Source organism: Alosa pseudoharengus, unplaced genomic scaffold (genome assembly GCF_046254945.1).
Source record: "Alosa pseudoharengus isolate Yale_2024_CS ecotype anadromous, Long Island Sound unplaced genomic scaffold, YU_APseudo_1.1 YU_APseudo_1.1_scf_21, whole genome shotgun sequence".
In the NCBI taxonomy this organism is placed as follows: Eukaryota; Metazoa; Chordata; class Actinopteri; order Clupeiformes; family Clupeidae; genus Alosa; species Alosa pseudoharengus.
This window is the reverse complement of record NW_027468674.1, coordinates 7919027-7932836: the sequence shown is the minus strand read 5'-3', so window position 1 is coordinate 7932836 and position 13810 is coordinate 7919027.

The window sequence follows — 13810 nt, the reverse complement described above, 5'->3', positions numbered from 1 at the left end:
GCTGCAAATTGTCCCATGACTGTTTTTCAGAGCTGTTTTTAGAACCTGTGCAATAGCGAGTTTTACAATTAAGAAATTTAACAATTCATATAACTTTTCAACCAGACATGATATAAAGACAAATGAGACCACTTTTTCATATAACTACAACATGGGGAATTGATTAGAGGGGTTCATTTATTGATAGAAACACTTTTTGACTATGTTAAGGCCTAAATGATCTAAAAATTATCAAATATTCGGCAAATCCGAACAGGAAACTGTGCATAAATGTTGTAAAGTTGAATGCAAATGCATCTATTTGTAACTGAATTCATTCATTAACATCAGGTGATCACTAAACATATTGCCATTAAACCTAGTCTACCAATGAAATATCCCTAAGCCTTTATAATGCCATGATTCATGCTCACTGCAAATGCTTTAGTTCAATTGTGTTGGAGCCATACCATGGAACCATACAGCATACAGTCAGATCTTGAAATCATACACATTCAAAACATTTTGCCAGACAACTAACGCACACACGCACATGCACACACACACATACACACACACACACACAACTTAACCTCTCCAGTAAGACAATGGACATTACTACACTTGAACTGGAGGGTAAAGTGAAAGCTTAAAAGCTTGAAATAATAGTGAAGATGTTCACAATGGATGTTTCCACAATGTCCCAGCAAATAATAATGCAAACACTCCACAAAATCTCCACAGTTCAGTGTGGAGTTTCAGCCTGTGGTTGTTGAGTTGTATTAATACTGTAGGAGCTACTATGTCTTTTTGGCAGTTACAGTCTAGAACATTCTATACATGGATTTCTATGCAACGTCACGAAAACATGCGTGCGCAACCAAGAGGCAGAAAGCACCATAGAACAGCATAGAGCAATGCAAAAGAGCAAAAGAATAAAATGAGTTTTTGTGCTGAACACTGCACCAATTCGAAATCACGATGGTTAGAGAATGTTAAATATGTTCAATATCCCTAATAGACAGGTGATATTTTTGAGATATGTGCTTCCTAGAGGCATTTTTTAGTAAAAGTTGGGAACAGGACTTTTTAACATAATTAAGGTGTGCTGAATCCAACTAGCTCTGTTCCCAAGCTGAATTTTGAGTTTATGACCATCTAATTAGCATAAACAAAATGGTTGCCAAAATGGCAATTTTGTGCAGTTTCTTTCAGTTCTTTTGGGCAGTTTCTTTCTTTCTTTGGGCAGATGTCATTATACCATGTAAATTAATTCATATTGTTCACAGAAATCTCCCTTGGCCAATAGATCAAGGATACAGGCTGTGAAAAAAAGAAAAATATCTAGTATTATGCCTATGCTAATTACCTGAAAAAACATAATTGTTAAAATTGTAAAACTAAGCAGGCACATGGTATTTGACGAATGAGACTTATGTTTTTTGAGGGTCAAGAAAGATGTGTAGTGATGAAAGTTTAAAATTGTGGCCTACTGGTTAGGGTTTCAGGCTTGAAACCAAAAGGTTGCCGGTTCGATCCCCGACCAGTAGGAAAAATATGGGTGGTGGAAAGGTTGAGCACTACTCTCCCATGCCCACATCCACGGCTGAAGTGCCCTTAAGCAAGGCAGCTAACCCCTCACTTTCCCCGAGCATCACTGTAGCAAGGCAGCTCACTGCTCCGGGTTAATGTGTGCTTCAATGTGTGACACGTGTGTTTACTAATTCATGGATGGGACAAATTCCTTGTATACGCAAGTATACTTGGCCATAAAACCTGATTTACATTACATTTAACATAATTGAAGCGAATTAGGTTGGTAATGTATGTAGTCTCAGAGTAAGTTACATAGGCCTTTACCCATTTCGGTAACACTTTATGGTAAGGGTACATGAATTATCATGAATTCATGCATGAATTAATTCATGATTTATGTATTACTTCATTCATTGATATCTAATTAATCATCAGGAATTTGCTGAGTTCATAGTTTGTCATTTGTGACCTCATACATGAACACATTACTAAAGTATTAGGTACGATGGGCACATGATGTATTAAGCATGATCATGACTATTTATTTTTCTGCCAAAAATGTGGTCATCACTGGTCAAATTCTGATTTGAACGTAACTTTGGAATTCTCTAAACACATGTCATTATTCACTACTTTAGTTGAGGGGCCACAGACATGATGAATGCATGAGCAATTAACCTAAAATTCATGTAATCATGATGATCATGCTTAAGAAATCATAATGATATACCCATCACACCTAATGCTTTAGTTGATGTGTTGTTCATACATGAGGTCATCATGAATGAGAGTATAGAAATTCATGTCAATTTCTGATGATTCTTAGGATATAAGGAATGAAGTAATACATAAATCATGAATTAATTATTGCATGAATTCATGATAATTCATGTACCTTTATACCATAAAGCATTACCCATATTTCTTCATAACCTTTGTGTTGGTAAAATGATTGAATGTCCTGTGAATTAATAGCTAGGTGAATAACTTTAGAACTAATGCAAGTTCAAGTTCAAGTTACTTTATTTGTACCCAGAGGTGGATTTTGTTTGCAGTATAGCGTGCTTCAAGAGAATTTGCCAGAACAGGAGCACAGAGGATGCCATCTTTACGGCAATTCACTCTGCCCTGTCCCTCCTTAACAATAGTAACACCTATGTGAGAATGCTGTTCATTGACTTCAGTTCAGCATTCAACACCATTATCCACTCCAAACTGATCACCAAACTCAGTGAACTGGGCATTAATTCCTAACCTGACTCTCGCCAGATGAATTTCGTTCCGCCTAGCTCCACTCATCCATCTGGGACCAATCCATTGGAGTGTTGCTTCAGAAGGCTGGGCCTAATCAAAAAATGCTTGCATATGATTGAATAAGCCACTTGTCCGTCATCTATTGACGTGCTACTTCAACCACTCACATCGAAGCCAACCCGTGACGCTGATAACAGTCTCACAGTCGCTTCTACGCTATGTCACATCTATGAAACTCCCGCCCTGCGTCCTGATTGGCCCTACCATACAATCTCGTGCTGAAATCACTCTCAATGGAAGAGGTCCCAGATGGATGTGAGTGAAGCTAGGCGGAGCTAAGCGGAACGAAATTCATCTGGCGAGAGTCAGGTTAATCAATTCCTCCCTCGGAAACTAGATTCTGGACTTCCTAACCAAGAGACTGCAGTCTGTTAGATTAGATAACCTCACCCACTCAACCCTCACCCTGAACACCGCCGTGTGCTGAGCCCTCCTTTACTCCCTCTTCATCTACAACTGCATACCTGTACATGGCTACAACACTACGGTGATTGCTCTCATCAGCAACAATGATGAGACAGCCTGCAGGGAGGAGGTCCAGCACCTAACATTGCGGAGCACTGACAACAACCTGGCTTTCAACACCAAGAGGACCAAAGGCCTCAATGTGGACGTCAGGAAGTCAAAAGCTAGCACACAAAGCCCCATCCTCATCAACAGGACTGAGGTGGCGCATGTCACCAGTTCATGATTCTGGGTGTCCACATCTCTGTGAACCTCTCTTGGACCCTCAACACCTCTACCTTGATCAAGAAGGCTCACCAGCATCTCTCATCTCAGATCCTGGTGAACTTCTAAACCTCTACCGCTGCACCATTGAGAGCATCCTCACCAACTGTGTCACAGTATGGTATGGCAACTGATCTGCCTCCGACCGGAAAGAGAAACTGCTCAACACATCACTGGTTCCTCACACCCCTCCATCAACACCCCCCCCCCCCCCCTCCCCCGGTGCCTCCTTGCCTGTGCCTGTTGAGGTGTCCATGTCGATGGCAACCTTCACAGGGACAACAAGGAGGCAAACATTTTGGTCCTATCCCACCCATAGTATTCTATTTATATTTATAAATGTACATACTGTACTTACACTTACACATAGTGATATTCTACTGATCTTTATACTGTACACTGCACATACACTTATACATTTTTAGTACTCTTCACAATGACAATGAAGGTAAATCTAATCTAAGATAATCTAATCAAATGAAACATGTGACTGCTGGCCATCTTTCCCATTTGGAATCAAGGATATGATGCTAGCTTGTTAGTTAACGGTTGTTCGTGATTAGTTCAAAGGAACTCCAATGATTTTAAACTCCAAACATGTGTCCACCCACCACGAAGAAGATGTTTACCAATGAAGCCAGGCCAGACTCTTTGCCAAAGAGGACTGTAAACATAGTCAAGAGTATGGTTCACAAGGTGATAAGTATAGTATAAGTAGTCAAGAGTATGGTTCACAAGGTGATAAGTATAGTATAAGTATATCTTTTGATCCCGTGAGGGAAATTTGGTCTCTGCATTTATCCCAATCTGTGAATTAGTGAAACACACTCAGCACACAGTGAACACACAGTGAGGTGAAGCACACACTAATCCTGCCGCAGTGAGCTGCCTGCTACAACAGCGGCGCTCGGGGAGTAGTGAGGGGTTAGGTGCCTTGCTCAAGGGCACTTCAGCCGCTTCTACTGGTCGGTGTTCGAATCAGCAATCCTCCGGTTACAAGTCCGAAGTGCTAACCAGTAGGCCACAGCTGCCCTGACAAGGCTACAAGCATACAAAAAACCAAGGCTAATTAGCATAATAATCGTTTTTTTTTTGCATTTTTATATTTTTCATAGCCTTTACTTTTTATTTATTGCCCACGGGAGATTTCTGAGATGCACAGATGTGAACAATATTAATTTATTTACATGGTATAATGATGCCCGTCCAAAGAAAGTGCCCAAAAGCGCCATTTTGGCAACCATTTTGTTAATGCTAATTAGATGGTCAAAAACTCAAAATTCTGCTTGGGAACAGGGCTAGTTGGATTCAGCACATGTTAATTATGATAAAAAGTCCTGTTCCCAACTTTTACTAAGAAATGCCTCTAGAGCCATATACAAGGACTTTTTCTTGAAATAGCACTTGTCTATAACGGAATGCATGTCTTCGCCAAAAATGACAAAATACGATGTTATATTAATAATGCAAATGAACGTCAAACTTTGAAATAGTCTGAAATGAGATGTTATTATCATTGAGACAACAGGGGTATACAAAAAAATCAGATTGTAGCTTACAGCAGCTGACTATTTAGGTTTAGTTTATAACGTTGTGGATGGCCACCAAGCGTCTTTTGCCTCACGGCTGCGCGCGCATCTAGTTTTGTTGGTAAACACGGGCGCCCCGGAAGTAAATAAAGTTTTAAGGTTACGGCCATAGATATATATAGAATAGTGTCAGAGCCCGTTTACGGAGAGCCGGATCACTCCCTATTAACTCCATTGTACCTGCAATCTGCTGCAGTTCCGCTAGGGGCGATCACGAATAAGTGCAAAAACAATGGGGGTCTATGGAGCTAGACGGCTAAATGTGTCTCTTTCACCTGGTTGTCGTTGACAAATCGAAGATTGGATTGTGGTTTCTGCAAGATCAATATGGATTATAGGTCAAAAGTTGAATGAACGAGTACTTACGTCCTTTCGATTTCTTACAGGTTGGGTCGTTGTTGCCCACAACTCACTAGCTTGCTGCTAATGAATGACGTCATTGACGCATTTGAAAGGCTTTTTAGAACAAATAAGTGACTCAAAAAATATAATACTCAGCGGTGTATATTTTCTCTGCCCCCTTTTTCGCATGCAACATTCCAATTTCTGGCCAAAAAATTATATCCCGAGAAAAGTGGATTTGAGGGGTACAGCTCCATAGACCTCCATTCATTCTGCACTTATTCGTGAGCGCCCTCATGTGGAACCAGAACAGGAACTGCAACCAGTTCAGAAACCGGAAGTTTCCCGAGAGTGGCGGTTCTCCCCTTATTAGACATTCTCTGATAGTGTTCTATATATATCTATGGCCGTAACCTTAATACTTTATTTACTTCCGGGGCGCCCGTGTTTACATTTTGGCCTAACAAGACCTAAGCTTCCTGCTACACACACCTGACGACACTTACACTGATTAGAGTAATTGCAGCCACACACAATAAAACCAGGAAGCAGCCGTAACAGGGCTGCGTGTTCTGTCTTCCCACTTTACTCCGAGCTGTGGGGATTTAATGGAGATCCCGGCAAGGTTGGTCTGTTTGTGTGTTAAGATTACCTTTTTTATAACGTAACCTAACTGCATTGTACTTCCCTACAGTTGCGGGTATCCTCTGCGGTGTTCAGCTTCTGCGTGAGCGTTCACGGACATTGATAACGACTTGCTCTTATTCTGAGAGGGGCTACATATGTGCGTGTGCTGTGCGGATGTTAAATGTAGGTACGGAAATGCAAGTATGGCGAACTGGTTCTTGAGTGGCACGCACTATACATGATTAACATTTTGATTCTGATGTATTGAGGCTGTGCTGTACTAATCTGTTTGGCTGTGTGTTTCAGGTAGTGATGGCGAACTGAAGCTTTCTGAACCAGTGAAGTATCGAAAAAGGGTTCAGTACTCGAAGCTTCAGAACTCTATGAGGACCTCTGCTGGTGAAAGTTAAGGATAGCATTGTGTCACAAAGTGTTTCAGACATTAGCCATGAATGTCTTTGAGTCGAAGATGAATAAATGTTGAGCATGAATTAATGGATAAATAAATAGGCCTAACTAAGCCTATTTTGTACCCTGTATAAATACAAATGTAATTGCCTTCTCTACAAAAACAATAAAGGTAGTATTTTGGCTGTGAACATTTCTTGTATTCATAAACAAATACATCAATTTAGAAGGGAGATGAATAAAGAATGGGCATGCACATACAATTCTGTGATTATATTGAGTACGTAGCCTAGACCAATTGTAATCTGGGTTGTGTTGTAACTATGCGATTCAGTCCTACATGCGGCTGGACTCGAACCCGCGAAATAGACGCACCTTAGAACGGGGAGTCGAGCATGCTGATAATTGAGCTAAAAGCCCGGGCTATAAGCTTTCTTGTCAGCAGCACTATTGAGTCTGTTGGCTCTCCTTCTTCAACAACCCACAACGGCGCCCCCCCGTGTCGCGCAAATTTAATGCTTTGAATTAAATTTCGAAGCAGTCACGTGGGTGTGTGTGAAACGAAGCTTCGGACGTCACTGATCACGTGATTATCACAAAACGAATCAAGCTCCGATACAAAGCTTCACTCCAAATTGGTTCATGTCTTTGATACACGCTTCGAAGCAGGGGTTTCACGGGTAACATCACTAGTTTCAGGAGTTGCCATTGCTGTTTTGCCTGTTTCTGTTTGTTTAGTTTTATTTTGTTTCTTTGTCAGTTATGGATGTGCGTCTTTAACTGTGATGCTAAGACAATGATTGGGCAATGATTGCTGTTTCTCTGCATAGGATTCCATCTGCACTCAGCTTGGGTACTGGCGGTCCAAATTCTTGGTTGCATTAGGCTAGTGTCATCTCTATTCTCTCTCTTTTTGTGTTAACAGAGCCTGTGAACGTGGTACTGGTGGTTGGGATGCTGGGTTGTTCCTTTTCCTGCACTGCATGAGGTGAACTAGGCATAGAGCTAATGAGCACCCCCATTCTATTTTGTAGTTTGCTGTGTAGCTGTGTGTGTGTGTGAGACACATTTCAGATATTGGAGCACGTGGCGTAGTTGCTGTGTTGAACTTCCCCCATTCTCCCTGCATCCAGGTAACCACTCTCGTTGGCTGTTAAACTAATTACAGTGCATGAAAATCTTCTTCTTCTTCTTCGTAGAAACTTCATTCAAACTATGTTGCGTGGGTCTTACTTAGGACATGTGGGCTTTGTATTTTTCAGCTTTGTAACTTTTATACTTTTTAAACTATTAATTAAAAACTACTCAAAATTTCCCCATAGACTTAACATGGGCTGATGACATCACAATGGACTAATTAACTTGATTTGCACCTGTATCATCTTCCAGCTGCTCATCTAGGCCCCATCAAAGAATCAGTTCAACTGATTGCACCTGTATCAACTGCTTTCTACTGAACTAGACCAACTCTCTCTGTGTCTCTACATTCTACAAGGATATAAGACACATTTCATCCAACTTTCTATCCATTCATCCTCTTCAAACCATTCACTCATCCACCCATTAAACTATCCATCAACATCCATTAAACAATCTGCCTATCAACATCCATTCAACTTTCTGTCTATCAACATCCATTACACTATCTACATTTAACTTTTAAACTATATACTCTGTCTCAGGCTTTAAGCATACAATATGGCTCTATTAAGACTGCCGTTAAGCAATTAGAATCCTAGGCCAGGTGGCCAGGCCACCTGCACCCTATCAGTTTCTCAGGCTAACCTTTTACTGACTGTTCAGTCAGTCCAACTATATTAAACCTCATCTACCTAGTTCAGTCATTCCAACTATATTAAAGGACAATTCCGGCGCAAAATGAACCTGGGGGTTAATAACACATTTGTACGAGTTCGACCGTTCGCTGGGATTTATTTTCATGCTAGTCGAATGTGACCAGTTTTATTGCAAACCGCTAATTAGTGTTTAACGCTAGCCTTCGGGGCACACGTACAGTAGAAAGAAATCGCTATTTCTATACCACTAACAAGGCTCAAAATAGCACTACACTTAAACAGTAGCATAATGAGGGTCTCTACATGTAAATCGAAGCATTGAGAACTTTGTAAGTGTACAGGCAGTTTATTAAAAAGAAACACATTACCGTTCACGTCTGGTTGTTCACATATACAGGCAGGCGATGTGAACTAAAATCATGTAATTTGCTCAATATAGGCCTATCAGAAATAAGCTCCGATGTAACATAACTTGTATAGTGTACTTACTTAGTGGATGTCCATCTGGTCTCTCTGGTATCGATCGCCGCCTCCAATTTCTTTTCGGGACATGGAAAAAAGTTTCAACTACAGCCCTGTTTATCAATGAGGGGGAATCTTCAGACTCTACAAAACACTGCGTCTCTTGGGGGTCGCGACGCAACAGGTCCCACTCCATGCAACAGGCACTCCTCTTCGGTGGCTATAGCTTCACAATGTCCGCAGGTAGCCTACAGTTTCTAGAAGTGCGAGGCTGTGTGCAGCATTGACTACAGGTAGCTCTCTCTCTCTCATAGCCCTTTCACGGAGCTCCGCAGCTCTTCGTTGGTAGGCTATATTCCGACGTCCAATAAGGGTTCATCCTCGATGTCTTCAAATTCGTTCAAATAGCCTGCCATCTCTTATGTCTCCTGTTGCGTTCAGTGCTTCTCTTTTGCACAGTCCTTTCTTTCAGCAACAACGTTTCACATGAGATTCACTTCACATCCCAGAGTTTCGTTTTCCCAAGGCGCCTGCCTGTATGTGAACCAGACGTGAACGGTAATGTGTTTCTTTTTAATAAACTGCCTGTACACTTACAAATTTCTCAATGCTTCGGTTTACATGTAGAGACCCTCATTATGCTACTGTGTAAGTGTGGTGCTATTTTGAGCCTTGTTAGTGGTATAGAAATAGCGATTTCTTTCTACTGTACGTGTGCCCCGAAGGCTAGCGTTAAACACTAATTAGCGGTTTGCAATAAAACTGGTCACATTCGACTAGCATGAAAATAAATCCCAGCGAACGGTCGAACTCGTACAAATGTGTTATTAACCCCTAGGTTCATTTTGCGCCGGAATTGTCCTTTAAACCTCATCTACCTAGCAAATAATTTAACTAGGGCTGTCAATCGATTAAAAAAAATAATCTAATTAATTACATACTCTGTGATTAATTAATCTAAATTAATCGCATATATATATTTTGCTGTGAAAGTATTTTACATATTTAAATTCAAATGAATCATTGAATAATCAGCATTAGTGACATTAAAGTTCAAAAACTCTTTTATTATTATTTTCACTGTTCAAATAATTGCCATAATAATCTATGATATGACCTAATATGCTGAGGAAATAAGTTCAAAAGTGCTTCGGGAAGAAGTTTTTTTTTTCACATACAAGGCATTTCAGGCCACAGATATAACCTAGGGGACACAATGAAAATAAATTAACACTCCCCTCAATGTCAACACTTATTTCTTTGCATTGATGTGCAACTATAGAGTTTGATGAACTCCGGTGATATGCAAATTCCTTGCTGCAGACATTGCAGAGGACTTTATTTTCAACACTTTATTTTTTATGAACACCATCAGGCCGTTTTTTAAAGAGTAAATGTTCCAATCAATGATCCAGGCAGCACGTTTTCTTGTCTCTCCTTCATTTTACAGTCTAATTTTTACTGACTAGAACGGCTCGGGGTCAAAGGTCATACGGAATCGATTAATCTGCACTAATTTTTTTAATCAGTTATTTTTTCTCAAATTAATTAATCGAAATTAATCAGTTATTTTGACAGCCCTAAATTTAACCATTTATTCCAACTATATTAAACTTTGTCTACCTAGCAAATAATTTAACCTTTTAAACTATCCACCTATTTAACTGTTCAGTCATTCCAACTATATTAAACCTCATCTACCTAGTTCAGTCATTCCAACTATATTAAACCTCATCATGTTGGTGGCCAATTAGCACATCATCTGTTTTAACAATATATTTCACACCATATGTTTTGCATTTTCATGCACTGGTAATTCCCTGGAATTGCGTTTTCTAGTTGTTGCTTAGTGTTGCTTATTATATGGGACCGCCAGTACTTCAGCCTTTACTATTGCTTGCTGCTTATTGTTGTGAGGCCTTGTTTTTATCTTTTCATACTGGAATAAAGTGATTGCTATTGATGAATTTATCTTGCTGAAGTGTTTTAATATAATCCTGGTTTTTCTAAATAAACATTGCCCAGTCACTGGAATATCAGTCTTTGTCTTTCTGTTTCATACAACTGTAGCTGTGTGGGAGTTCTCTACACTAATTACGGGCCCTATCATGACATTCTAAAGTGCATCGTCACTCGTCAAAAGTCTATTCAAATTTAGTAGGATGTCCAGTTCACATTGGGAGGGGTTTCGTTATCAAACGTGGAGCACATGGGGCAACAAGGTGTTCCTAGGTCTTTTAATCAGTCATATGGGTGTGTTTGGGGCGTAACATCATTTTAATGAGAATGACATCTGTCATTCCCTTTAATGGCGCAACGTGCGATATGTCAAATAAATGCATCGGTATTTTGGCATTCAACGGCGCATTTAAAGGAGGCTGCTTGCGAGACCGTATGGAATAGTCATTCTTAAACCATGCATCACTAAAACCTAGCATAGCCTTCACGCATTTGCACTCGTCTATTATTTGAACTCATTGGCAAAGTGAAACTAACTTCACCAAGGAGTCAGTCAACGACAAGACAGTTATATGCAGTTACTTTCACTATTGACTGACAATGGGTTACCACCGAAAACATAGGCTGGAAAAAGCAACACTTACCCTAATATTGCTCAAATGACTGAATAAAACAACATTTATCCTGCAGAGGAGTTGCTTATATCTCGTGACAGTGCGTCTTCAGCTCGCCTCTCCCCTAATCACTTTTAACCGTCATTACCAATTTGCAAATGATGGTGAATAACTACTCATTATGAGATGTACAGTATTTCGTAATATCTTTGTTCTAATTATGTTTCCCATTGTAATCGTGCAATTTGTAATGCTTTGCATGGACGTGCGCTGGTGTGCGTTTATGAATGATAGAAGGATGGTGCGTGCACCTGCCAATATGACTGGTGACATGCGCTCTTAAAATAGCATATGAACAACTCGCCATTGACTTCTGACCAGGTTTAGGTGGTGTATGATAGCGATTTTTAGACAACGCGCTAGGCCCCTCCCTAAGTTGTTAATTGCCACACCCCTGGGCGCAATGCTTAAAAAATAAATGTGTAAAATACCGAATTCAACTTTGCGCGGGTGAATAACGAGTATTACGCCATGCGCTGGTGACCCAAAATACAGCCCTACAAGTCTTAAGGGGCGGAGCCTTAAGTGGCGTAGTCTGGTCTTTTTACCTCAAATAGTAACCTGGGTTACAATTAGGCTACCGTTTTAACGTCTGCTGAGTCTACTGCCTACCAAAACCTGTCGCTGTTCAGTTGAAGTTAAATGATCAAATATTGTTTGATTTTGTGTCAGCTTTCAGAAGGAAGACATGTTTTCTGGTCAAATTTCACAGATTCTAAGAAAGGCTATAGTCTTCGTGTAAACAGAGTTTTGAACAGAGAAAAAAAGTTAGGCTACCATTAGGCTACATGCAGGTTCTCCCATAACGTTATCGATACAGATCAATGCACCAAATCAGGGCGATTTTAGCGAAACAACGTTCCTGTGACAGGCTATCAAATATTGAACAATGGGATAACGTTTCATCATCACCTTTATTGATGCCTGAAATGTTGACATTGCTGAAATACAGAGATGTAGCCTACTGAGAGGCAGCTGCAGACAACGATGTTCAATGGGTTCAACTTGTCCCTTGCCTACCAGCTGGATGTAAACAAAGCTATAGAACCTAGAATACGTCACATGAAAAACGTTAATAGTAGGCTACATACATGGTTATATAATATATCAAGCCACATTTAAGTTCACATACCAAACAAATATTATGTTGCATACAAAGTTACATTTCAAAAATGTATTATGTTCAGTTCAGTTCAGTTCAGTTAACTTTATTGTCCCAAAGGGAAACTTGTCTCGCAGTCAGGTACACATATAAATAGCACAAGATACACAAAGACACAAGATGGGGTAAAAGACACAGGTTAATATCAGTTAAGAAGGTTCAGAAAGAAAATAAGAAAGAAAGAAACTGTCTTATCAGTCTACGTTCCTGACAGATGCTCATCAGAATCGTTTCTGTGCAATAAAGCAAAATTGTGCAAATTTAGCAGGCGTATTGCACTAGGAATAAAAGAGTTTTTTGTCCTATTGGACTTATAAAATGGGACTCTTAGTCTCCGGCCTGATGGAAGAGCTTCAAATGAACAGTGAAGGGGATGATTTTTACAGTCCAGTATAGAACTTGCCTTCTGGATGACCTGCTTCTCATAAATGGTCAGCAAGGACAACTGTGGACAGCCAATCAACTTCCCAGCCACCTTCACAATGTGGCTAAGATTGTTTTTGTCCCTAAGACTGATGCCTCCATACCAGGCAATAAAAGAAAAAGTGAGAACAGATTCTATAAAAGATTTGTAAAATAAAGACAGCATAACCTTATCCACATTAAACAAATTGAGCTTCCTAAGGAAGTACAACCGTTGTTGTCCCTTCTTGCAAATAGCCTCGGTATTTATATCAAATTTGAGCTTGTTGTCTAACATTGTCCCGAGATATTTATACTGGTCAACCATCTCTATGCAGCTTCCATTTATATAAGTCAGTGGTGGAGAACAGGATTGGTTTCTTCTAAAATCAATGACCATATCTTTTGTCTTTGAGATGTTTAACTGAAGAAAAGACTTGTCACACCAACTGACAAACTCATCAACCACTGGCCCATGCTGGGATTCATGTTTATGCAGTAAACTCACAATGACTGTGTCATCAGCAAATTTCAGGATATGCCTATTTATATGCTGACTTCTACAGTCATTGGTGTAGAGGATGTAGAGCAGAGGGGAAAGTACACAACCCTGCGGAGAGCCAGTGGAAGAGACGCGCCTTTCTGAAAGACAACCATTGACCTTTACTCTCTGTGATCTGTTGGTTAAAAAATCCATAATCCAACCCACAAGATTATTCTCAAGATTAAATTCTGATACTAGTTTTCTAACTAAAACATGTGGCTGGATAGTATTAAAAGCAGAAGAAAAGTCCAGAAACAAGAGCCTGGCATGTGTGCCAGGACCTTCCA